We start from the raw sequence: 26,727 nt of genomic DNA on the forward strand, positions 1-26,727 counted from the left end.
TAGGGGACACTGGGCAAAGCTTCCTGAGCCCAGGCTGCCGGCTCCAGGCAGCTCCAGGGGACACGGCTCCTTGCCCTCTTTCTCCATCTCCTTTTGCAGCTTTCTTTTTCTCCATTTTCTTTTTCTCTCTCTCCCCTTCATGTGCGTATTTTCTTTCTTTTAAATTAACATTGGTTTACATTCTATAGGTTTCGTGTGTACAGCACTGTATTTCCACTCCTGTGTGTTGCTGCTACAGGGCGCTCAGAACCCCACATTTAGTTTCCATCCATCACCCTGCAGCCGATCCCCTTTACCCATTTCACCCTCCCTGCTGCCCCTTGCAAACCAAGTAGAAACATGCAAGGAGATACTGAGAACAGAGCAGTGGTTACCAGAGCAGAAGGGGATTTTCATTTTTTGATGCATTTCTTTCTTCCTCTTTCCCTCTATCCACTCACACTAGCCAATCACCCCTATCTCGCTCCCTTCTACATCTCAAACACAGACACACACAGACACACACATATGTGCGTGCCCATGCACAGTGGCTGAGCACAGTGCCAGGTTCCTGGGCCCAGGAGTCAATTCAATTTGATTCACTTCTAATGCTGTGTGACGCAGTGCACATGAGTAACCTCTCTGAGTCTCCACTTCCTCGTCTTAGAAAATACAGATGAAACCCATGCACCTACAGCCAACTCATCTATGACAAAGGAGGCAAGAATATACAATGGAGAAAAAAGACAGCCTGTTCAATAAGTGGTGCTGGGAAAACTGGACAGCCACATGGAAAAGAATGAAATTAGAACACTTCCTAACACCATACACAAAAATCAACTCAAAATGGATTAAAGACCTAGATGTAAGACCAGACACTATAAAACTCTTAGAGGAAAACATAGGCCAAACACTCTCTGACATAAACAACAGCAACAGCTTCTCAGATCCACCTCTTAGAGTAATGACAAAAATAAACAAATGGGGCTTAATTAAACTTAAAAAGTTTCTGCACAGCAAAGGAAACACTAAACAAAATGAAAAGACAACCCACAGAATAGGAGAAAATATTTGCAAATGAATTGACTGACAAGTGATTAATCTCCAAAATTTATAAATACCTCCTGCCGCTCAGTATCAAAAAAACCAAACAACCCCATCAAAAAATGGGGAGAAGATCTAAACATACAATTCTCCAAAGAAGACATACGGATGGCCAAAAAACACATGGAAAGATGTTCAACATCACTGATTATTAGAGATATGCAAATCAAAACCACTATGAGGTACCGTCTTACACCAGCCAGAATATCATCAAAAAGTCTACAAACAGTAAGTGCTGGAGAGGGTGTGGAGAAAAAGGAACCCTAGTACACTGTTGGTGGGATTGTAAATTGGTGCGACCACTGTGGATAACAGTATGGAGATTCCTCAGAAAACCAAAAATAGAACTACCATTTGATCCAGCAATCCTACTCCTGGGCATCTATCCAGAAAAAACTATGACTCGCCAAGACACATGTACTCCGATGTTCATTGCAGCACTATTTGCAATAGCCAAGACATGGAAACAACCGAAATGTCCATCGACAAAGGAGCGGATAAAGAAAATGCGGTACATATACACAATAGAATATTACTCAGCCATCAAAAGGAACAAAATAATGGCATTTGCAGCAACATGGATGGACGGAGAAACTATCATGCTAAGTGAAGTCACTCAGACAATGAGACAGCAACATCAAATGCTATCACTGCCATGTGGAATCTGAAAAAAGGGCACAATGAACTTCTTTGCAGAACAGATACTGACTCATAGACTTTGAAAAACTCATAGTTTCCAAAGGAGACAGTTTGGGGGTTGGGGGAGGCACTGGGGGTGTGGGATGGAAATCCTATAAAATTGGATTGTGATGATCATTGTACAACTATAAATGCAATAAATTCATTGAGTAATAAAAAAGAAAAAAGAAAAAAAGAAAATGAATATGATAATAGGACCTTCTTCCTAGGGCGGTGGTGGGGACTAAATCTGAAAGGCTCAACATTTTACCTGCTTGGACCTGAGAACATGCTCTTTGGGTGACAGCTGTCTTTCCTCCCCAGGTCTGTTATAGCCTTGCCCACGATAATGACAATGACTGATTATTATGATGGGTTTGCTGCTTTGGAAGCACTCAGTAAAGTGCTAGCTCTCGGAATTATAATGCTTTTGTTAATTCTGTTACATCACTTAACTTAAAAAGTTAATACCCTAATTTTCAGGGTAGTTTTAGGTTTACAGGAAAAAACATGCAGGAGATCCCGCCGTGGCTCAGCAGGTAACGACTCTAACTAGCATCCATGAGGACATGGATTCGATTCTTGGTCTCGCTCAGAGGGTTAAGGATCTGGCATTGCTGTAAGCAGGCTGGCAGCTGCAGCTCTGATTCGACTCTTAGTCTGGGAACTTCCATATGCCTTGGGTGCGGCCCTAAAAAGACTAATAAATAAATAAATAAAATAAAAAATAAAAAATAAATAAAAGAAAGAAAAAAGAAAAAAATGTGCAGCAAGTAGAGTTTCCCTTCTCCACCCCTCTTGCACTAGCCTCCCCCGTTAGTCACAGCCCGCACTGAGGCAGCACGTCTGTTACAACCAATGAACCAGTAGGATACAACCAAATTGATCATTAACCAAAGCCCAACAGTTTACATTAGGGTTTGTGCTTTGTGTGGTTCATGTAACAGGTTTTGGTAAATCTATGATGAAACCTATGCACCATGACAGTGACACACAGAAGATGTTACTGCTGTGGAAACCCCCATGCTCTTAACAAGGAACCAACCATCTTTCAACACATTAAAGGAAAAACAACCCTGTGCTCCATCTATTCATCTGGCGACCTCTGACCTTTTCTGTCCCTGTAGCTGTGCCTCTATCAGAAGGTGACAGAGCTGGCATCATACAGCATGTACGCATTTCCTACTGGCTTCTTTCACTTACTAAGACGCATTTAAGGCTCCTCCGTTCTTTTCCTGGCCTCGTGGTTCATTTCGTGTCGCAGCTGAATTACACTCTGCCGTGTGGATGCACCACGGCTTGTTTATCCAGGTACCTAATAAACGGCATCTTGGTTGTTGCCAATTTGGGGCACATGTTGCTTAGCTTTTAACGACATTTTGGTGCATTTTAATTAAAGAGTTTTCCCCCTGAATCGGCAGCCTCTCAGACATGCTCACCTAAATATATCTGCACTCTACTCTTCATTAGCGTCTCCCAAATGTACGCAGCAGGACACTCCCGTGCCAGGAATGGACACCAGCAGACCTCACCAGCCATGGGGCCAAGGCTCCAGATCACTGGCTTTTTGCAAGAGGCCTGACAAGGGTGAACCACTTCCCCCACTGTTAGATGTTTATATTTAAAATCAGTTTCTCAACCTTGGCACAGCTGACACACGAGGCCGGCTCCCTCATTGTTGAGGGGGCTGTCCTGGGCATTGCAGGGTGTTTAGCAGCATGCTAAAATCCTTTACCACTAGATGCTAGGACAACCCCCCTCAAGTTTGGATAACTGAAAATGTCTCCAGACATTGCCAAGGTCCCCTGGGGGGGGGGGGGAGTGACAAAGCTGCTCCTGACTCCTCCCACTGCTGAGAACTGTTTTAAAAATTCCGTGATGTCCAAAAAAAAAAAAAAAAGAAGATGACATGGAGTTCCCATCATGGCACAGCGGAAACAAATCTGACTAGGAACCATGAAGTTTCGGGTTCAAACCCTGGCCTCACTCAGTGGGTTAAGGATCCGGCGTTGCTGTGAGCTGGGGTGTAGGTTGCAGCTTGGATCTGGCATGGCTGTGGCTGTGGCATAGGCCAGCGGGAACAGCTCCGATTGGACCCCTAGCCTGGGAACCTCCATAGGCCGAGGGTGTGGTCCTAAAGAAAAAAAAAATCTGTGATGTCAATGCTGTTATGATGGCAACTTTCAAGGCCATTCCCAACTTCCAATGCAAAGCCCCGACCCTCAGGAGGGGGCCTGTCCCTCAAAAGGCAGTAAGGAGGTGCCTGAAATCTCTTGCATTTCACTCGCGTTGGGTGTGTCTGCGTGAATCATAGCCAAATGCTGTCACTGCAGACTGGCCTCTGGATGGTTCCTCGAGGGATGACAAATTCTACATCACGATGCTGTGAAGCTTTCCCTGACGTGCCAAATACCGTCCTGCTAACGGATCAGGCCTGTCTCCTGACTGCAATCCGGTGACTTTTCCCTGAGCCAGAAACATCTCCCCCGTGGAGTCACGACAGGCACCTGCCCCCCTCCCACGCCTCTTTCACTCACCCTAATTGATTCATCAGCAACTCCTGTCAGCCTTTCCTCCAACATGTACCCCGAATCTGACCCACCCCCACCCCAGCACTTTGCTACCCAGCTGCATGGCCTCTGGCCTGCTCTCCTGCTCTGGCATTTGTCCTGCAACAATCCAGGCTCGATGCCGCTTTAGAGCGATTCTGAAAAAAATCTCAATCGGATCCCGTCACTCCCAGCTCCAATGGCTTCCTGTTTTTGTTGTGGGTTTTGCAGTTTTGTTACCATTCTGCCTATGGGCCTTGCCTCTGTCCCTGAAGAGGTGTCTTCAGACACCTTCAGAGGATGTGCGAGGATCAGAAAAGCGCAGAGTTACACTCTGTACACTTGAAACTAAGTCAATATTATAAATCAACTCTACTTCAGCTTAAAAAAATAGAAAAAGGAAAAAGAGGAACAGCGCAGCTGCCAGGCCCAGTGCCTGCCTTGTTCTGCTGCATTTGCATGGTCACCTGTGCCCCGGGTTTCTGTGCCTTGCTCCTGACTCCAGGAGTTTTTTTCAGTGCCCCCACCCCCCTCGGCATGGCCAATGTCACACCCTGATATGGGACCTGCTGTGGTTTTGCTCAAGTCGTACCTGCTGAATCCCTCAGACCCAGGCTGCTCCTTGCTGCCCAGAGGGGCAAGGGCAGCCCTGAACACAGAGGAGGGTTAATGCCGGTGGGGGAACCCTGACTCACGACAGGCAGGAGGTGGGAAGGAGCTGACAGGGAAACTCCTCCCTCCTTCTATACCTGGGGGCTCTTCCAGGACGTGCCTGATTTGAAAATGCAAACTTGCTCCAACGCCATCATACAACGGAGATGTGTGATGGCAGACCACCCTGCTGCTGGCACACCACACACCTGTGCAGTCACCTGGGCCCATTTCATCCACGGAGAACAGGAGGTGAACACAGATGGCTTTATCCAGCTGAACGGGGCTGAGCAGAAACACAAAATGCACACATGTGCACAGGTACCTCAGTAGTACCTGTGAGTTAGGAGCTGCACCTGTCCACGCTTGGTGTTACAACTTCTGTTTTCACCCTCTCTCCATCACTTCACAGTAACCCCCAAGCTGTCACCCTTCTGCCACCTGGTTCCTCAGGCAAATAGGTCTTTTCACAAGGACAACTGCCATGTTTATTGTAGTATTTGTATGTTTCTAAACCATGTTTAACCTGTGCAAAACTCTGCAAAGTGGTGCTACTGCTTTCATCAGGTTATTTATTTTTTTAATCGTGTCATGACACAGTTTTTGAAGGTTGTGTTCCTAGCCTCGTTTTCCCCACAAGCCCTGCGATTTTTAGGGGGCGGTTTTGCAGAGTGTGGCGGACTCTGGGAACGCACGTCCCATGACGCACGGTACAGCTGTCAGTATTCCATGCTGACAACACCCCATGTACCAGAGCACACAGCTAGGGTTTCTCATGGAGTGACGGGTCACCAACGGGATGGTGTGTTTCTAGCATGACTGTCTCTCTCCCACTTCCCTTTCCCATCTCTCTGGCTGCTGCCTGGAACTGCGCATCTGGCCCCACCCCCACCCCGTCCCTTCTTAGAGTGTTCCAGGAGATTTGCCTCAGTCTGTTTTCTAGGGAACCCAGGCTGAGACCAAATGTTCAACACACGGGGAGCAGCAAGTGCAAAAAGTAGAAGCCAGCTGGCAATTCTGAGCATCAGGAAGAAAGCAGCGTGGGTGAAGCTCAGCAGATGTGATCTGAGGTGTGAAGGCTGGACAGCCAGCAGCAGGATGGTACTTGGGGAGACCACTCAGGTTCCGGTGGCAGAGGAGGGGGTCTGGACCAGGGTGGCAGAAGGAGGCTATAGGAAGGAGCAAGTACCACAGTTGTCCCTGTGAACTTGGGAGGGAAGGGAGAGATTCTAGGTGACCCAAGGTCCAATTTTGTGTATTTCACTGTTTCACAATTTGGGGCGGGTCACTATTTCTCAGAAGAAGGAGGAAAGAATGTTTAAAAAATTAATGAAGATTCTTGAGGGTGGAGACAAAGGACCTTAGTCACAGCAGTTTCAAAAAAAAAAAAAAAAAAAGCCAGCTCATCCACTGGCTTTGGAATTAAAAAGAGGGGTGTGTGGGTGCATGAAGAATTATGCAAGGGAAATTATTGTTTCCACTCACTCCTTTCAGGGAACAATAACCACAACATGATAAGCCACAGTGCAATGCTGGTCTGTGTCTGAAACATGGCCAAAGAAAGGGAAGATTAATCACACGGGGAAGGCTGATATCTCAGGGGCAGATTAAGACAACAAGTTAGCAATTTTGAGTCTGATTAGCAACAACGAAAATCAGAACTTCCACTTAGGGACTACAGTTTCAATAGCTCTCTGTTTCAGGGGGAGGGGGCATGGGCGCAGGGAGGGAGATTGAGTTAATTAAACCTAGTGCTTAATTAAGTGTTCTTAGACACAAACTATCTTTTTGCATGGTTAATGCAAACTTGGGTTCACGGCGCAGGTCAGGTTGCCGGCAGGAAGGCTTAAGGAGACAGGGAGGTTTCCATTAGCTGTATGACTGTAGGCATTTTTCCAATGGTGGGTTACAGAGTGGTAGAAGAGGTGACTTAGGGATGGGACATAAGCCCCTTCTCAGTAACTGCAGAAAAGCAGAAAGGGTCCTGGGGTCAGGGAGACTGGCTTTTACTTTCCACGTGGCCTCTCACCAGCAGGATGACCTTGGGGCGGGTCCCCTATCCCAACAGACTCCTAAATATGTTCATCCCACAAGATGATTCCATTCCCATGTCCCCTAAGGATTCTGTCCCCAAACTACACTGATCAAACTCAATTTCACTTCCATGGATGACTTCTCAAAGTGCACATGATAATGGCCATAGATAATATTTATCACGGGCTTCTAAGTACTGTTGTTTTCAGCACATGACATAGATGAACCAGTTAATTCTCATAACTTTAAGAGGTAAAGCCAACTCGCCTCTTATGGAGGAGAAAATGGGGCCGCAGGGAAGGAAAGTAACTTCACCCAGATGGGAAAGGGCGAACCCAAGTCCGGACCCCAATTCTGAAGGGACACAAGGACATGGCTTTGGTCAGTGTCAGCCTTGACCTCGTGCCAAAATTCAACTGCTCCAACCTGGTTTTCTTATCTACAAAAGACAGGCACTCACCCCTGCTCTAACTTCCCTCCAGGACTTAAAAGGCTCTGCTGTCAAGGTGCTTAGAGGGTTTTATAGATATGCGAGGCGTTTGGATGAGGTGCGCCAGGCCTGAGTGCCCAGCGTGGATCCTTTTAGCAATGCTCACGTGCCCAGCAAATGAACTGGCGGTGATGCTGCACCCAAATCAGAGGAATTTGGTCCCGGAAGTCGTTTGGTGTTTATCAAATGTCAGGTGATGCTACTGCCTCCTGAGTCCCTGGGTTCGGTGAACTCAAACTTCAGATGAGGTAGGTTTGTATTTTTTTTTTCTTCTGTTGTTTTTTGGGGTGTGAACTTAGGGGACCAGAATCAGGCAGCCCCTGTTTTAGATGCTTCTGAGGATGGTGGCAGGGTTTTACTCTTAATTCAATTGTAGCACATTTCTCCTACCCACTGCTTGATCTTAGGGTTCCCAAGGGACAATGACGGTGTCCTTGCTGAACCGTTTCATGGGAGACAGAGGTGCCCCGGCTCCGGAGGCACACAGCCTGCCTCCAAGTCCAGTCCATCACAGGGCGACCTCTGGCAGGTCACTCGGTGTCACTGAACCTCAGCTTCCCATCTGCAAAGATGGGATAATAACAGCACTACTCCTCGGTGTGGTTTTAAGGATGAAATGAGAGCACTGGGAACATTTCTGACTGGGGGCCAGCACTCGAGAGTCTTAGCTATTCATCTGAAACTTATTTACTTCTCTTAACAGCTCTATCTGGGAGAGACAATTCTCTCCAGAGACTCAGAGCAGGTAAATGACATATCCGAGGCCACATGTCTGCAAGAGGCAGAATCAGGATTTGAACACAGTCCCTGCGGCAGAGCTGAGATCAGTGGGGGTGGAGAGGGAGCAAGGGCAGGGCTGCACACCTGGAGCTGCCACTCTGAGGAAGTCACTTAGGCTCTTGGGGCCTCAGTTTCCTCATTGGTGAAATAGGAATCATGCTAGTCCTTAATGTTATGGGAAGTATCAAGTGCAAAATAAATTCAAAGTGTAGGGCTGGTATGAAAGAAAGGATGTAAAAAAATCTGCACACAGGCCTTTCTTTCGTTTGACCTACATTTCTAGGCAGGCTGCCTTCAGGGCAAACCTTGGGTACAAAGTTCTGCAGGGAGGCACAGGGTTAACCCTGACTTCTCAGGGATCTGTGGGAAAGCAGCTTAGGAGAATAATGCACCCTTCGAGTTCCTGTCTTGGTGCAGGGGAAACAAATCCGACTAGGAACCATGAGGTTGCAGGTTCGACCCCTGGCCTCGCTCAGCGGGTTAAGGATTCGGTGTTGCCGTAAGCTGTGGTGTAGGTCGCAGACGTGGCAACAGCTCCAATTCCCCTAGCCTGGGAACCTCCATATGCCCCAGGTGTGGCCCTAAAAAGACCAAAACAAACAAACAAAAAGAATGCACCCAATCAGTGCTTGTGAGAGTACGCCTGCCTCCATCCTCCAGCCAGAGGTTCTGCTTGTTACTGCAGACACCTTGAGTCAGGGATTAGGTGTGATGTTGAAGACATGGATGCTGGCTTCAATGCCATACGTTGGGGACTCACTTTGAGGTCAAGTTTACCTTGTAGCTCCTTGGCCAGAAGAAATCATAAGATTATTCCATGTTAGTCATTAAGGACTCCTCCTCCCAGATGGCTTGATGGTTCTAGCAGGTGGATTTGGGGAAAAATGTTATAGATTGTGCTAAGAGTCCTAATTTTTTTTTTTTTTTGGTCTTTTTAGGGCAGCACCTGTGGCATATGGAAGTTCCAGGCTAGGGGCCAAATTGGAGTTGCAGCTGCCAGTCTATGGTACAGCTACAGCAATTTGGGATTCGAGCCACATCTATGACCTACACCGCAGCTCACGGCAATGCCGGATCCTTAACCCACTGAGCGAGGCCAGGAATGGAACCTGTATCCTCATGTATACCAGTCAGGTTCATTACCGCTGAGCCACAATGGGAACTCCCCTAACAGTCCTGATTCTGTACTTCTCCGAGCATCCATCCTCTTTGACATATAACCTCGTAGAGCTGGCCGTGGGGCTTGCCTTGGCTCAGTGGATGTGTGTTAGCAGACAGGATGCGAGCCATGGCTTGGAGAGGCACTGGTGCCTCGCTGCTTGCACCCTGGCTTGTCTACCACGAGAACATGCCTGGGCAAGACTGCTGGAGTGTGACGATGCGCAGAGTCTTGTCAGCTCAGTCCTGTCATCCTGGCCTAAGTTAGCGTAGATCAGGCAGCATCCAGCCAAACCCACAGGGAATGGCGAGGCCAGTTAAGACCAGCACAGCCACTTAACTGACCCTTAGCTGACCTCAGGTTCAGGAGTGAACCCAACACACAGAGGCTCATGATTTAGACGGCGAGCTAAACAAATGCTTCTCATTGTTCACCAGGGAGCTTGGTGGCTATTACGAAGCACCACTGTGGCAATCAATAGCTGATACACAGATTTTATATATATGTATATACACACCCCCCCCCACACACATACACACCCACACACACACATATATGTATATATAACATCACTATGGCTCTGATTATAATTGGCTATACGTCCTAAACTGACATTTCTCTCTTTGCTTTGGAGGTACTGGCACAAATTGGTTTCATTTTACACACACACACACACACACACACAATACAGACTCATGACTTCGATTAAAACTTGACATGAGGAAGCTGAAAACTCTGAAGGCTGTGCTCTTCCTCTTAGGCCTCATGTTTCCCCTCCCAATCCATTTATCTTAAATAAAAATCAAATGTATTTTTAAAAAATTAAACAGGTCATGGAGTTCCCATTGTGGCTCAGTGGTAATGAACCTGACTAGTATCCACGAGAACGTGTGTTCGATCCCTGGCCTCACTCAGTGGGTTAAGGATCCGGTGTTGCCATGAGCTGTGGTGTAGGTCACAGACATGGCTCGGATCTGGTGTGGCTGTGGTGTAGGCCGGCAGCTATAGCTCCGATTCCATCCCCAGCCTGGGAACTTCCATATGCTATGGGTGTGGCCCTAAAAAACAAAAACAAAAACAATTAAACAGATCATATTTTTTAAAGATAAGCTCCCACTCAAGGCCAAGAGTCTGTCTTTTGAATAGTCACCCAGACTGTGTTTTCCTCCCAGTGTGGCTTGTCCAGGATCCTGAGTCCTGTGACTTAGAACTGCTTCTCTAGCTTCAGTCCATCCATGAGGACCCGTGAGACTTCGAGGCAACTATGGCTACCTCCCCAGATTGCTGTCCCTGGTGCCCTGCAGGGAGGCAGGTGGGGTCCCAGCACCATCTGGGGGCTCCTTGTGGTATCAACTTGGTCTTTTGTTAGGTGCCAGAGGCAGGCAAACTGGATTCGAATCCCCTCTCACTAGCCCCCCAGCACCTCTGAGGCCGTCTCCTCATCAGCAAAGTGAGGACGGTAATAAGGAGAGGCTCTGCCTTGCAGCATTGCCTGCGAAGATTAAATGAGATGGTTTAACTCCGCCACTGCCTAGTGCCTGAGGGGTAGTAAGCCCTTCAGAGACATCAGCTATTATTATCATCGAATGCACGGTACCATGGGAACCTGAAATCCCAGCTAGCAGCTTTGTAATACTTACCATGTGCCCACTGTTTTGCGTATTTTAAGAACTATTTTAGTGCTTTTTATACACTTATTTCATTTTTTAAAAACCTCATGGTACCAGTTAGGTTGTCATACATAGGCAATATTATTATCTCCCCTTTTATGGATGAGAAAACTAAGGCACAGAGAGGTGAAGCAATTTACCCAAGGCCACAAAGCTAACAGATCACCGTGATAGCACTCTCCCTACTTTTATTCTTTCTTTTTATGGCCACACCTGTGGCACATGGAACCTCCCAGGCTAGGGGTTGAATCAGAGCTGCAGCTGCCAGCCTACACCACAGCCACAGCAACACCATATTAGACCTGCATCTTTGACCTATGCTGCAACTTGTGGCAATGCCAGATCCTTAGCCCACTGAGCGAGGCTGGGAATCGAACCCACATTCTCACAGAGACTATATTGGGTTCTTAACCTGCTGAGCCACAATGGGGAGGGACTCCACCCCCCAATTTATTATGGTTATTCACCCAACTTTCCCAGTAGGGATCTGCAATGTGTAATTTGTGCCTCCCCAGTGCTCAGCCTATAGCCAGGCCATCATAGTGGTGGAGGCTGCCATAGAACGTTCTGTGTCCCCCTGTTGTTTCCTCTCTTGGGATTGACCCCTTTGAGGGCAGAGGATTGGGTCCCCAATCCCTGCACCTGCTCGTTACTGAATTGACCGGGTGGACCAGATGGCGCCTTGAAGAGGAAACAAGCTCTTTCTCACCCCAGTGCATACCCGCCCTGGGCTCTGCAGCCCTCTCACAACCCAGCTCGATGCAAGACAGGAAGCAAACTAGGCTTACAGCAGCCTCAGGCGAGTGGCGGGGAAATCAGTAGATCGGTGCACAAAGGAGCGTTTACTAACGCTATCATGCTACCCTGCCTGCCCTCGCGGAGCCGTTGTGACATTCTGCATGAAAGGAATGACAACCCTCGACTGCCGTGCATAACGGAGGCCTGGCATCATCTTGGCTCCCAGCCCCCAGAACCCTCCTGCTTTCTGGCAACGGATGGCACACGGGGATCAGGGGAAACTGATGGCTTCGTGCAAAAACGTCCTTGTGGACCCTCTAAGTGCTTTGTAGTGTGGCTGCACTTCCGGCTGCCTGTCAGGAGCATGATTTTCATTAAATATTAAGGAGCTGTTTATTAAAATAATGTTGTCATGGTAACCATGGGGGGGGGGGAAGAAGGGTGCTGAAATAGCCTGATGTTGCCCGAATTGCAGCCTGTTAATCAAGTGCTTGGTGCTATTTAATAAGCCTTTTTTTTTTCTTTTTCTTTTTTATGGCTGCACCTGCAGCATGTGGAAGTTCCTGGGCCAGGAATCGAATCCAAGTCGCAGCTGCGACCTATGCCGCAGTTGTGGCAATGCCGGATCCTTAACCCACTGCTCCACAGGGGGAACTCCATGAACTCCTTTCTCTGTGTGCCTCCTTGTGACAGTGAATTTGAGGGACCCAAGGACTTAGGGTTTGCTTCAGTTGTTCCTGTCAAAGCTGTGGGCCGTTCAGGGGTTCTGGTGCTGGGCTGTGTTTGCTGGCTGGATGGGTGATGGAAACCAAATTTTAGATGTTCACATCAGAGGTGTTTCTCACGGCTCTTCCCTTTTTTCGTCTCTCTTTCACAATGGAAAGGAATTTTGCCAGAGAACTAGGGGAAAGTAAATGGGGGAAAGGCACGGCCCAAGGTTCCTTTGCCTGAAAGGAGAGCTGATGGCAACAGGAAGGGCAGAGGAGGAGAGGCAGACTCAGACCTCCTGGGTTCAAATCCCCACTCCATCTCCCCGCCCAACCCCATGTCACTTCAAGTTAGTGACCTGCTCCCCAAGCAGCTTCTGCATCACAAGTGTTCACAAATGTGCATCCTTCAGAGGGCTGTCGAGGGGGTTCAGGGAGATGAAGCTCTTACCACTGTACTTGCCCAGAGTAAGCACTCAACAAATCCACCGCCACCACCTCTGCTCCTGCTCCAGGCCCTGCTGCCGCCACCACAATGGTTATGAGCCCTCCTCTCCCTGCTCCTGCCCAGGGAAGGCCCCAGGGTGCTTTCACGGTCTAAAGGTCTAACGGAGCCCTGACCAGCCAGTACAGGACCCAAACCCAGCTGGTTGGCTCTACAACCCATGTTGTCTCAGAGGCTGGCAAACTTTTTCTGGAAAGGACCAGATAGTAAATATTTTAGGCTTGGTGGGTCACATGCAGTCTCCGTCACACTTTTTTTTTTTTTCCCCAAACAATCTTTACAAAATACAAAGCCATTCTTAGCTCACAGGCTGCTCAGAGATAGGCATGGTTGGCTGGTCCCTACCATGCTGCCTTCTGAGGAAATAGAGGAAAAAAGGAACACGACGTAAAGGGACATGTGGCTATGGATTTTTTTTTTTCCCACTAAAAGTAGGTTGAAGCTACACGTAGAAAAGTTGGGGTCTGAATATTTGTTTTACTTTAAAAAGCAAAGTAAAACCAGCCATCGTGATTCACTGTAGCCGTATGATGCTCATTTCATTGTCTAGGAAAGCAAGGCACAGGGAAGTGGGATGACCTGGCCAAGGTCACACTACTAGCAAGGGACAGAGCTGGGACAGAAACGCAGGCGGTCTGGCACCGGACAACCTCTGCACCACCCCGTCTACCTCAATTACTGCTGGAAAGAACCTCTCTTTTTTATTACTCTGGGGACTTCTGACATCCGCCATCCACCGACTTCCTGGTGAAGAGCCAGACTTTGGGGTCTAGCAGGTCTGCAGACTGGCCTCAACTCTACCGTTACTGCGTCTATAACCTTGGGAATGATTCACTTTTTTTTCTTTTTTTTTTTTTATGGCCACACCTACAGCATACAGAAGTTCCCAGGCTAGGGGTCACATCCAAGCTGCAGCTGCAGGCCTACGCCACAGCCACAGCAATGCCAGATCTGAGCCGAGTCTGCAACCGGCACCATAGTTCACTGCAACGCCAGATCCTCAACCCACTGAGAGAGGCCAGGGATCGAACCTGCATCCTCATGGATACTAGTCGGATTCGTTTCTGCTGAGCCATGATGGGAACTCCCAATGCCAGATTCTTAACCCACTCAGAGAGGCCACGGATCAAACCCACATCCTCAGAGATGTCAGATCCTTAGCAGGCTGAGCCATAATGGGAACTCCTGATTCACTTTTCAATGCCTCAGTTTCCTCAATGGTAAAATGGAGATTGTCGGCTATACCCTCACTGGTGGTTACGAGGATAAAATGAGTTAGAGGCATATGAAGGACTGAGCAAATGGCCTTGCAGGTGGTAAGTCAAGGTTAGAGCCGATGATGGTAACAATCACTGCGGCAGGTCCTAAAGATGCCCTTGCCTTGAACCCCAGAATCTGTGAATATGTTACTTTAAATAGCAAAGAGGAATTAAGGCAGTAGATGGAATTAAGATTGCTCATCTGCTGACCTTAAAATAGATGATCCTGGATTATCTGGGTAGCCTACGGCCACACCATCCTGAACGTGCCCGATCTCGGAAGCTAAGCAGGGTCAGGCCTGGTGAGCACTTGGATTTTCTGGGTAGGCATGATGTCATCGTAAGAATTAAGTTAGAGATGGAAGGGAGAGGCAGACGAGTTAGCAGTCAGAGAGATGTGGCACGAGAAAAACTCAACTGGCCATGGCTGGCTTTGCAGGAGGAGGGTGCCACAAGCTAAGAGATTCGGGAAGCTTCTAGAAGCTGGAACATCACGGAAAAGGATTTTTCCCTCCGAACCTCCAGACAGGCATGCATCTTGTTCACATCTTGATTTTAGCTCAATGAGGCGCATTTCTGACTTCTGACCTCCAGAGCCATAACACAATAAATGTGTGTGGTTTCAGCCACTATGGAGTCTGCCACAGCAGCAGTATGAATAGGAAACCAATACACCATTTGCCCCACACACAAGAGGCCTCCTCAGGGTTGGGAGAGCCACGGATGGCCTCCCGCACAGGCCAGAGGAAGAGGGGGCCATCTCGGCACAGTCACTCTGCTGCAACCTTTTGCATGGGGACAGACCTGCATCCTGACCCTCTCGGCTTCAGACATTTGCTAGGATGACAATGGAAGCAAAGTCCTCTTTCTGAGAAGGTGCTGGGGAGACCTGCCCCTGTGAAGCCAGCACAGAAAACTGGGTCAGGAGATAGAGGATAGTTCCCATTGCGGCTCAGCGGGTTACAAACCCGACCAGCATCCATGAGGATGTGGGTTCGATCCCTGGCCTCACTCAGAGGGTTGAGGATCCGGCGTTGCTGTCAGCTGTGGTGTAGGTCACAGACGCAGCTTGGATCTGGTGTTGCTGTGGCTGTGGTGTAGGCTGGAGGCTTCAGCTCCAATTACTCCTAGCCTGGGAACTTCCATATGCCTCTGGTGCAGTCCTAAAAAGCAATAAATAAATAAAAATAAATAAAAAGAGAAAGGAGAGAAACCACGCCTGCTGACACTGTTTATACCCACCTGGGCTCCAAGCCAGACTAGCTCAGACTTTTCAATTAATTACACGAGCTGCTTTGCTGTTTTACACTTAGGTCAATATGAATTAGATCTCTATTTTGTGATTAAAAGTCTGACTAATATAATCGAATATCCACTTGAGTACTGTTACCTACTAGTTTCAGGCGTTATCCTTTTCTCGTCTGAGACACGTGGGGCTCTGAAGTGACACAGAGTGGGGCTGAGGGCTGGGCACTTAGCGGGAGGTTTGGCGGGTCTGAAGGGGGAGGGTGGGAGGCCAGCCCTCACTTCTCTCTTCACTGCTCCGTCTGGCCCAGACACGCTGAGCCTACTGCCACAGGAGGAAGGAGTGAAGAAACCCTCGTGTGCCCCTGAAGGGGAGTGTGGTTTGAACTTGCACCTGGATTTGCCGGAGAACCAGCAACCGCCTAGGGCGGATCTGGCCCATCAGGGCTGAGCCACTTTCATGCTCACAGTACATGGGACGCTTGTGACTTGGTTTCCTGATTGAGCAGTTTCTTCTGGTCTTGCCTCTTAAATGTCCCAGGCTTCTGTCCTCTGGCTCTGAGCTGTCCCCAAGTGAGCCCAATCCTCCCATGGCCTCGGCCATCTCCTCCATCAGCCGCCTGTCTTTCTTATTCCCTCGCCATAGGCCGGCCCCAGGGATGTGGCTCATGTCCCTTGAGGAAGCCTGCCCAGGTTGGCTTCTCAGTGGGCAGCAAGGGTGGGGTGGGGCTATACCATAGTCGTGGAGGATGATACCATTTGAAAAGAACCCAGGTCACGCTCACCTTTCCCTCCCCCAAGAAGACGCTCGCCAGGGTGATAGATAATCATTGACCTCTCTGCAGCTGACTCCTGAATGACTCAGCTCCATCCTGTCCCAAGCTTGCCTCTATGTTCTGGCCCATTCTGGACATTTCTACTAGGATGCTGATATGAACATTCATCCCAGGATTACTGTCAAGACTAATACTCATGTTATTCCAAGTCACATTAATGGAGTGCTCCCTCTGTGCCTGGCACAGTTATTAACACTTGACATGCACTGATCCGAACAGAGGTCTCAGGCAGCTAATTGCATAATCTCCATTATATAGGTGAAGAAACTGAGGCTCAGGAAAGTTAAATGACCCCTCCAATGTTAAGCAGGAAGCAACAGACTGAGCCAGGATTTGCATTCAAGCCATTTGGACTGCTGAGACCACCTGGTCAGCCACTGCTCTACATATCCTGCCTCCCAGGCCCCCCAGGTGTGTCCTGTGCCATTTGAAAAGAACACAGGTCACGCTCTGGCATAGGCTGTGGCTCTGGCATAGGCTAGGGAGCACCTCTGTGACATCCAATACCTTTTTCCATCTCTTCACCACCTGGTTAACGCACTCTCTCCCTTAGACTTCCAAGCAAGCAGCCTGGGGCTCGCTCTGGACTTTTCCTTTCTCACATTCCCTGTTCACATCCAATCAATGCTTTCTCTGAGTCTGTACTCTGGAGCCACCCCCTTGCTCCACCCCTGCTGTGACCATTTGGGTGGCCATGCCCTGTCTCCAGAGTCACGTCTGGGCCGCTGCCCCCTGACTAATGTGTCCTATCCTCCATTTCTCTCACCTGCAGCCCACCCTCTGCACTTTGACCAGGTCAAGCTTCTACATCCAAGATTGCATCAAGTCACTCGCTCGGTTTAAAACTTTGGAAAGCTGGAGTTCCTGTCGTGGCTCAGTGGTTAACGAATCCGACTGGGAACCATGAGGTTGCGGGTTCGATCCCTGCCCTTGCTCAGTGGGTTAAGGATCCAGCGTTGCTGTGAGCTGTGGTGTAGGTCGCAGACGTGGATTGGATCCTGCATTGCTGTGGCTCTGGCATAGGCTGGTGGCTACAGCTCCGATTAGACCCCTAGCCTGGGAACCTCCCTAGAAAAGGCAAAAAGACAAAAAAAAAAAAAAAGCTTCTGAAAGCTGCTTCTTGCTTCTTGCAAACAGTCTGCTCCAGAGCCTGGTGTCTGAGAACCTCTGTGGTTTGGCTCAGCCGAGCTTGCCCATCTCAACCGCCATGCACCCCACCCCCTGGGCTCCAGTGACACCAGACTTCCTGACACCCTCCAAATGGCTCCTTCTCCCTCTGCACCTCTGCCCAGACTGCTGCTTCCTCCCCGTCTGCAGAAATCCCTCCTCTCCCTCAGGTTCTAGTTGAAAGTCTTCCTAAAGCCACAAGCAGAGTGGACTTTGTCTCTGTGGGTAGGAAACTGACCATGTTGGTGTCCATCAGGCGATCACACTGACTCCAGCACTTATTTACCTACTGTTTTTGTTTTACTGACACTTTTACTCAGTGCCAGGTATTGTTCTAAGCACATTTCATGAACTCAGGAGATGTTATAAGCATCCTATCCGAGGGCCTATCTTACAGGTGAGGAAAATGAGGCACAGAGAAGTTAAATACTTGGGTCAAGATCACAGGGCTTAGCAAAGGTACAGCTGGGATTCTAACCGAGTCAATCTGGAGCCAGAGTGCACAGTCTTAAACACTCTGCAGTGCTGCCTCATGCTGAGTGGTGTAGACAGTACCCTCTGTGGGGGCCCAGAGAGGGGACAAGGGCCTCCAGTGGGGGGTGGCAGGGAGGGGGTGCTTCTGCTGAGTTTCTTTTATCTTTTTCTTTTCAGGGCTGTACCTGCAGCATATGGAAGTTCCTAGGCTAGGGGTCAAACTGGAGCTGCAGCTGCTGGCTTATGCCACAGTCACAACCACACTGGATCCCAGCCTTTGCGACCTATAGCTTGCGTCAATGCCAAATCCTTAACCCGCTGAGCGAGGCAGGGATTGAACCTGCATCCTCACAGAGACAATGTCGGGTCCTCTACCCACTGAGCCACAATGGGTACTCCCCCTGTTGAGTTTGGAATGATATGCTGCCCCTGCCTCCCTAGTCCTCTGGGGGCCAGCTCCCTGAGTGAACCTATGGTGGCCGTGCCCTCTAACCTCAAGGCCTCCCTTGGTCCATCTTCAGGAGCTAAGAATCTGAGGCTGAACAAGGATGAAGAGAGGGATGAAGGACAGGGTCCCTACACCAGGGAGTCAAGCCTCATTGGGAAGAATGGAAAGGCAGGATGGGTCCTACTGCTCCTTTCCCACTCCTGGGATAGTGGGGTGACTGCTGGCCATGCCTTCTCGGGAAGTGGGAGGGGGGGTCCTTGGCGGGGAGCCCATCTGCTCCAGGCTTCAGAGACAACAAAAGACAAACATGAGGTTCTCGGGGGCTGGAGAGGTCTGGGGACAGGTGCTCAAGGTGGCCAGAATAATGGGCGTGTCCTTGCCTGCTGCCCCCTTAGAACCCAGTTCTGGACCAATAACGCAGGAGTCATGGTCTCACCTGGGCTTCTGCACCCCCACCCCCCCGCCCCTGGCTTCTGTGCCAGGAGGCCCTGCTCCTCCAGCCACGAGTGGGTTCCAATCCCTGGTACTGATTTAACTGGTCTTCATTTTTTTCAAGTATAAACTGAATCCTTCTCCCGAAGATCTCAGAAACTAAGGCTGAACGTGGAGTTCTAGTTCAAACTACTTCCCCATTTTCAACAAGTAAAGCCCACCATGCTCCCACTCAGGTTCAGTCCATGCTCCCACTCAGGTTCAGTTGGTGGCAACTAGGTGTTCAACCCCCTTGGCTGTCCAGACTCTCCCTAGAGCGGGAGTGAATTCGGGTGTTGACACGTGCTGAGCTGAAGGGAAGACGTGGTCTAGTCGCTGTGGGGCTCGGTCCCCGCTAGAGACACCTGCTACCAAGGCACTCATGCTCATGCACGTTAGGACTGTCAGGGCATCAGCTATTCTCTACAGAAGACCGAGAACAGGGTAACTCAAGTTGAAGGTTTAAGTGGACCTTTACTGCTGAAGAATCAACAGCAATGAAAAGACAGCCTCTGAAAACTAACAGGAGGCATCAGAAAAGTATGAGACTCTTAAAACAATTTGTAACTTCATTTTCTTGAATGTTATTGCAAGAAGAAAGCTATGCTTTCAGGGTGATTAGGGATGGGAGGAGGTGGGAGGCAGGGAGCAGAAACAATATCTTTTGACCATATTTTGTGAGCAAGCTCTTCTGCCAGGCCTCTTCCACACTTTATCTCATTTAATTCCTGAAGAGCCCCATGAGCTGTATTATTTCCCCATTTTACAGATCGAGAAACTCAGGGGAAACCTAGTTCCGAACCATTTTGTCTCATCTTCTGCATGTATTTCTGGAAAAACAGCTTATATTCCTGGCTAGCGCAGTTAAGTCTCTCTAATTTGGATCCCCTGGCAATGTGAAACAGAAGCAAAGCTGCCCATGGAATGACTTTTCTGGTTTAAAAAAGTCTCTGCTTTTGTTTGAGTGTCACTGGTCTCCATCCTAAGCTCATAAACAGAGTAAGTGCATGAGAAGTACAGGTCAGGCCAATGCAGCCGCACAATCAGACCTGCAAGCACAGACCACCATGGCCCCTGCATCCGCACCTGTTAGCTGAGCTGACTCCGTGGACTGAAAGATAATGAAGCCCACCTGCATGCAGCAGATACCCTCACATTAAGACTTTCCACTCACTCCGTCGGGTCCTAAAGTGGTCCAGATTAATGAGGTTTTGCTGTGCTTTGCCTCTCTGATGTAAAACGAGGCCACTATGTAAAACAATACAGTGTGAGAGCGGGCAGGGACCTTGGAAATTGCTCTGGCAAAAAGTAGCACGTGTACTACAGCCTTCTTATTGCTCCCCAGCAGACATCACTAATCCATTGTAGCACACTCTTTCCTGGTATGCCTCTGAATCCTTCACAGTGCTCCTAGCAGCCATGACCAATTGATCCAAGTTAGCAGGAGATGAAATCTATTTGGCACCCGCAACCTGGCCCAGTCACTTCATCTGAATAGAGGTGGAACAGAAGCTGAGAGAGGCCACATGACTGACAGAGCCAGGAATCAGGACCTCTTCTCTCTGACAGCTTTACCTTTGAAGCTGCCCCCTCAAACACTGCTTTATCCTGGTTCCCTTCCCATTAAAGGCAGAAGTGAGCTGGGGTCACTTGGCAGATGTTAGGGGGTACACAGAGAGAAGGAGACTGGTATGAGTGGCAGTTTTTTGGATCCCCCCAGGCCCGCATAGGCATAGAGACTGTGCTTATGCCAGAAACAATTTGGTTTAAACTACGGTCTTATTATCCAGCCAGGATCACAGACAGGGTGATGGGTCAGGAGAGGCAAAGAGTAGGCCCCTGATTAAGCCCATCCCATAGTCCCAGGTCCACCACTAACGCAATAAATGTGACCCTGACAAATGTTTCAGGCAAATGCCATTTTTATTTGAAATACGCCACGAACCCCAGGGTGCCCTTTGCGAAGTGAAGCATCGTTTTGAGAATCTATCTTCCAGCCGAGAAGACAGCCAGACCTCACGGTCTGGGGATGGGGAACTGACAGTGACTGGGGCTACACTACCCAAGCCCGTGTCTTTAATGACTTTCCATCTGAACCAGCAGACTCTCAGGCCTGAGCTTTGCACTTCCGCGAGGGACGGAGGCCCACACTGGCTTCTCATTCACCGGAAGAAAGGGAGGTCCTGAGAAGTCAAACCACTCTCCATGAGGCCCCCCAGCTAGTGACAAATGGCTGAGCTGCCCCTGCCTTTGGACCAGTGCCAGGACCACCGGAGGGAGAGCAGGAGAGGTAGAGCTGCCCTTGACCGCCGTCTCGCAGCATCTCTGTTTTAGAGACTGAGCTTAGGAGAAGCCATTGCTTTCCGCATCTCCTCCCCGCAGCCAAGCCAAGGTTTCTGACTCCCAGACCAGGGCTCCATCCTCTTACTCATGCTGTGATTTCCTATCTCAACATTGAACTTTAACCCCAGCGTCAGGTCCCACATCTAGAACAAGCATACGGGCTAATATTTATTGAGCACTTATGATGCACCAGCACCAAGCAGCTTTGCAAGAATCAGTGTGTTGACCCCTCACAGCTCCCGTATGCAGTAGACACTCTCATGACGCCCATTTTAGGGATGGGGAAACTGAGGCCTTACAACTAGTGAAAGACGTGGGATTTGAACCCAAGCCATCTGACTCTAGGGGCCCTGCTCTTAGCCACAGACACGACTGCCTGAGCTGCCTCCTCATCACTTTCCCTTTCAGTCATTCGACAATCACTTCCTGAGCAATTAGGATACGCCAGGTTCTGAGAATCAAGGCCACGGCCTCTGTCCTCAAAGCCCAACTCATGCCTGAAGACTTGCCAAAGAAGCACTGTAGTCACAGCTCAAGATCCATGTTCAGCCCCCTCGCCTCCCTCTCCCACCGACCCACACTGCACAGCCCTTGAGACGCAGCTGAATATCCAGCCCCTGCACAACGACTATCAAACTTGATTCTTGTCCAGGCTGTCAGTTTCTTAAAGAAAAGCACCACCTCTGGCCTCCTGAAGCACCCTGCACACATTTCCTGCTGCAGCTGACCCAGGCCTGGGGGAAGAAGACCCGGTTACAGAGCACAAAGAGAGCCCCCGGCTCATACCCTCTCTCACTTGCAACGGGTGTCTCTCCTGGGCAAGTTCCCCGCTGGCGTCTAGGGTGAGAGTCTTCTGACACTCAGCGGACCAGGTTTTGGTCGCTGGAGAATGTGGTCCCACCAAAGGACCCCAGCTCCCTCAGGGAAGCCATGCTCATTGTCCTCCCGCAGCCTGGGGGCTTGGGGGTCCTGCTACAGCATCATCCCCTGCCCCCTGCCCCGTGCCTTTCCTTCTGGGCTGTGCAAGATTTTTTTTTTTTTTTTTTTAAGGGCCGCACCCGTGGCACATGGAGGTTCCCAGGCTGGGGGTCAAATCAGAGCTGCAGCTGCACCACAGCCACAGCCACACCACATCGGAGCAATGTATACGAACTACACCACAGCTCAGGGCGACACCGGATCCTTAACCCACAAAGCAAAATCAGGGATCGAACCCACATCCTTATGGATAGTAGTTGGGTTCGTTACTGCTGAGCCACAATGGGAACTCCTGGATCCTGGGAAAGTCTCTAGATGGCTGACTCAGTGGCAACTCTTTTGGTGGCCCTGGTACAGGAGGGAGCTCCCTAGAGACTCTGATCAGAGCCTCCACCATGCTTGGAGAATTGCCCACCCCTTCATACGTATCAGGTGTTTGGGGTCACATCTGTGATGCGTGGCTGTCAGGTGTGGCTCAGGTACAGCCGGCCAGTGGACAACAGGTCTGAGAAGTGACCATCTCATCCAATAGCTTCCAAACTCGTAGGCAGGACCCTGACACATAAACCAGGCTGTGCCGAGAGGGTGTGTGTGAGCTCACAAGCTCCCTTCGTTCACTCCCTAAACTCTCCCCCTCATCCTCCTGCTTCTCTGGGATTCTTGGCCATCACGGAACAGTCTGTAAAACGCTACCTCGTCAGAAACACGCCCCACCCACTTCAGCATTTCCCATCCATGCTTCTCCAACCTGTGCTTGAATTCTGCCAGAGACAGGGAACTCACTACGTCTAATGGACATCGATTTTATAGTTGCCCACCTCTTGATGGAAATTTCTCCTTAGGTTGAGTCAATAGCCACCCACCTTCCTCTTGCCAGTGACAGCTGTTTGAAGATGCAAAGGTGGCCTCCATTTACTCCTGCCTCCTCAGGGCTATGGTTTACAAACTGGTGTGAGCCAGGTAGTTCCCTCTCTGTTCCAAGAATGTGTCCCTAACCCTGGTGACAGGCTCCCTGGAAAGCAATTCCCAGCACGTGCCCTCTGGATGGCGAGCCTGAGTTGCTGCCATCTGAGCAGACAGTGGGGGCGGGGGGGCCGCACAGACACCCATAGGCTCGCTTTGCTTCTGGGGAGGGATGGGCGGGGACCCAGTGAATTCTAAGAGACTCACACCTGAATTCTCTGCTCTGTGCTGTTTCCAGATGCATCTGGAGGCAAACAGTTTCAGAGGCGCAAGAGCTCGGCTGCCCCTCCCTCCCCCCCCCCCCCATTCATCTCCTTGCCCTTCCCGGAAATCCAGCTGAGGTCCCCACAGGCGGTGGTCACTCACCAGTCCTGGATTGCTTACATCCTGGGAATCTTTCTACACTTTGACTCCGAGGGCAGTCAGGGCGTCAAGACCTACGAAGGAGAGAGACTCCATGTTAAAAGCAGGGCAGACCAACTGGGTGTTCCACTGTTGTTTCTAGAAGGTTCGAGGCAGTGGGATTCTGGGATGTAGATGGGAAGGGGCAAGAAAGAGGAAATGGTCTGGGACGGGGCTGCTCATTAAACCGACCTCAAGCATCTCAGGGATGTTTGTGGCGATTCTGAGACGGGGGGAGAAAAAAAAGACCCTCCCTCTGGGTGAGTCAGCAGCTTTTGGAGAAGCCGGCCTTTCCGAAGAGCTACCCTAAGAGCAAACTCAGCTGGGTGGGGGCGGAGAGGCGTCTCTTGAACCCCACTCGAGTTCCCTGGAGTCTTTGGTGTCTGTCCCTAAGCAGCAGCGGGAGTTCCCGGGTCCACGATGGTGAGGGCGAAGGGAGAGAGCCTCGGCGGCACGCAGGCCTCAAGTTGAAAAGCTACCGCAGTCCTGAGCACGACAGCCCCCAGCGCGGAATTCTACCCTGGGAAGCTCCCGCCAGGCGCACCCACCAGGGGCTGCTTTGAAAATTCCTCAGGAGAGCTGTAGCCGGAGAAGCGGGCGTGCTTCCGGGGCCCTGAGGATGCGTTCCCAGCGTGGCAAGCCGGGGCCTGAGCTCTCCCGGTTTGCGCTGCGGGGCAGGGGCCCACCTGCCGCGCACACGTGCGCGTGGAGCAGCTGCGGACGGACGAGCTGCGGCTGGGGCCACGCGGCTCCTCGCTCCCCACGCCCAGCCTGCCTTTAAAGCCAAACTCGTTTTTTTTCTTGTGGCCCTAGGAATTCTGAGGGGAGCCGAGGCTTTCCTAATTATCCATCCCTGTTCTCAGACGAAAACGCTTTTTGGGGGGGAAAAACCCCATCTTAATGGCAAGAGTTTCTGTTGACTGAGTACTTAACTATACAGCAGGTCGCTTTATACACTAGATCAACAGTCAGAGGTGAAGATCGCATTGCCTGGGAACTTGTGGGAAAGGCAGATTCTCGGGCTCCACCCAGCCCTACTGAATCAGAACCTGCTTTTTAAACAAGCTCTTCAGGTGATTCCTGGGCACATTAAAGTCTGCAAAGAGCGAGTTTCTAATCCTCTTAATCACAGAAGGAAGGAAGTCAGGAAATCGTCGTGCATTCCCAAGGTGAAGGAAGAGGTTTGAGAAACCACAACTTGGCTGTCAGGATTTTAGAGCTAGTGAGTGGTCGAGCTCGTGCAAGCCCACGTTCAGGTGGTTCTGATTCTGAAATCGGTGTTCCTTTTCTCTGCGCTATTTCAGGGAATCAAAATGAGAGGGTGGTGGGATGGGCGGGCCTGGCTTGGTGGGCGTGGCCATGGGAAGAGCAGCAGCCAGGGGCGAGCTGATGACCTAAAGCTCTGGGGACAAAGGCTGCTGGGTGAGGCTGAGAGAGAGGAGGCACTGGATCGTGGAAGCAGGGGTCCCCTCCTCCTCACTGTCCCCAAAGGCCAGCAAGATTGCCCAAAGTTCATTCCAGCTTTTGCACTGACTCCCAGTGATTAATTTATTTGGATTTCAGAGAGTTTAGCTATATTTACCTTCTGCCCTTAGAACTAAGCAGCCAGCAGAAGGTACCCCAGGAGGCAAGCCAACCTGCCTATTTGAGCACCGATTTGCAGGAAGGACAATATTCTGTAAAGCCCTTTATAGTTTACAAAGAACTTTTCATCCACTAGCAGATCTGCTCCTTCAAAGGACTGAGGGAGTGTCACGAGTGCTGTTTTGCAGCTAAAGAAATGGAGGCACAGAGAGGTCAAGTGATTTTCCTGAGGTCACACAGCTTTCAGGCATGCTGAGCTTGAGGTCCTTTCCCTCCAACCCCACAGGTGTGAGCTCAGCTGCTTCTGATGGGGAAATGACTGCGTCACGGGTTCACAATGCCCTTGCTTAGTGTCAGCCAGCTCCATACGTCTTGCTTTACCCTCTGCTCACAGAATGGGTTTCCTGAAGAGACCCATGGACCAAGAGGAAAACAGTCCACAGCCCACACACGGTGTGCGACTGGTACCTTCCGTGGTGTAAACTGGCCAGCAGGCATTCTTGGTGTATCAGTTAGTCATGCATGTGTGTTCTATTGCACTTGCTTCCACAAGGAAGACTAGTGCATATAAGGTGGATGGGGGATGATGTCAATAAAGCCTGGAGGTCACACTGGTTCAGAGGCAAATGTTCCCAGCACGTTAATATTCTGCACCAGGTGAGGGCGGCTGTACTTTGTAAAGTACACACAGCTGAGCAGAGCAAGCCTCAGGGACTCTGCCCACCACCCCCAACCCAGCTCCTCCTCTGGGCTCCCGTTGGCCATGTGCTCTGTCTTAGCCACTCTTGTTGCTCAGTTCTCCCTGGTCTTTGTGCAAAGGCCGTGGGCTCCAGAGACCATTCATCCCTGCCACACTCCGGCAGGACCTGAGACTGCTCTTCTCCCAGAAACTTCTGATAACGATGCTCTGTCTCCTCCAAACCTGTCAGCCTCAACCCTACTCTAGCCCCTTCCATCAAGTTCTCCCCCTTTAGGTCCAAAAGTTATTGTTTTATTTTTTAATTGAAAATGTACCACGCCCTTTGAACGCTGCTGCTATCATCACTTGGTCTGTGCTTCATTACAGAGTTATGTGGATGTCACTGCTCAGCCCAACTGTCCCCAAAGCGCTGTTATTTTTGAATTTTTCAGAATGCAGGGCTTTATAGGGAAGTATATCATTTTAGAGCAGAAATGCCTGCATAATGGAAGTTACATTATAGGTACAAATATTTTCATATAATGAATATCTAATATAATTATTAAATATTGAACATGTTACCATTATTAAATGTTGACTATGTTAAATATCTGATGAACAACCATTTAATTGGTACCCACACATACCTGATCCTGTGCTAAGCACCAGGTAGACATAAATACATAAGACCCAATCCCTACCCTTAGGAAACTCACAGGATAAAAAAGGAGAAAGTCATATAGAAGACTGAATGTGCTATTATATGTGATGGACAATGTATTCAGAGGGGGTACAGGTGGAAGCGGCTAATGGATGCCTCATTTGTCTCCAGAT

General features: G+C 49.8%; 1 protein-coding gene across 2 annotated transcripts in view; it reads right to left on the reverse strand.

Moving 5' to 3' along the window:
* Positions 1-26,727, reverse strand: part of ZHX2 (zinc fingers and homeoboxes 2) — a 177,944-nt gene that overhangs the window by 77,090 nt on the left and 74,127 nt on the right. For both annotated transcript variants that reach the window (XM_047783340.1, XM_047783341.1), the window contains exon 2: positions 23,595-23,665. The gene's annotated coding sequence lies outside the window, so the exon portion shown is untranslated. The remainder of the gene's footprint in view (positions 1-23,594; positions 23,666-26,727) is intronic.

This window comes from Phacochoerus africanus, chromosome 6 (genome assembly GCF_016906955.1).
Source record: "Phacochoerus africanus isolate WHEZ1 chromosome 6, ROS_Pafr_v1, whole genome shotgun sequence".
Lineage (NCBI taxonomy): Eukaryota > Metazoa > Chordata > Mammalia > Artiodactyla > Suidae > Phacochoerus > Phacochoerus africanus.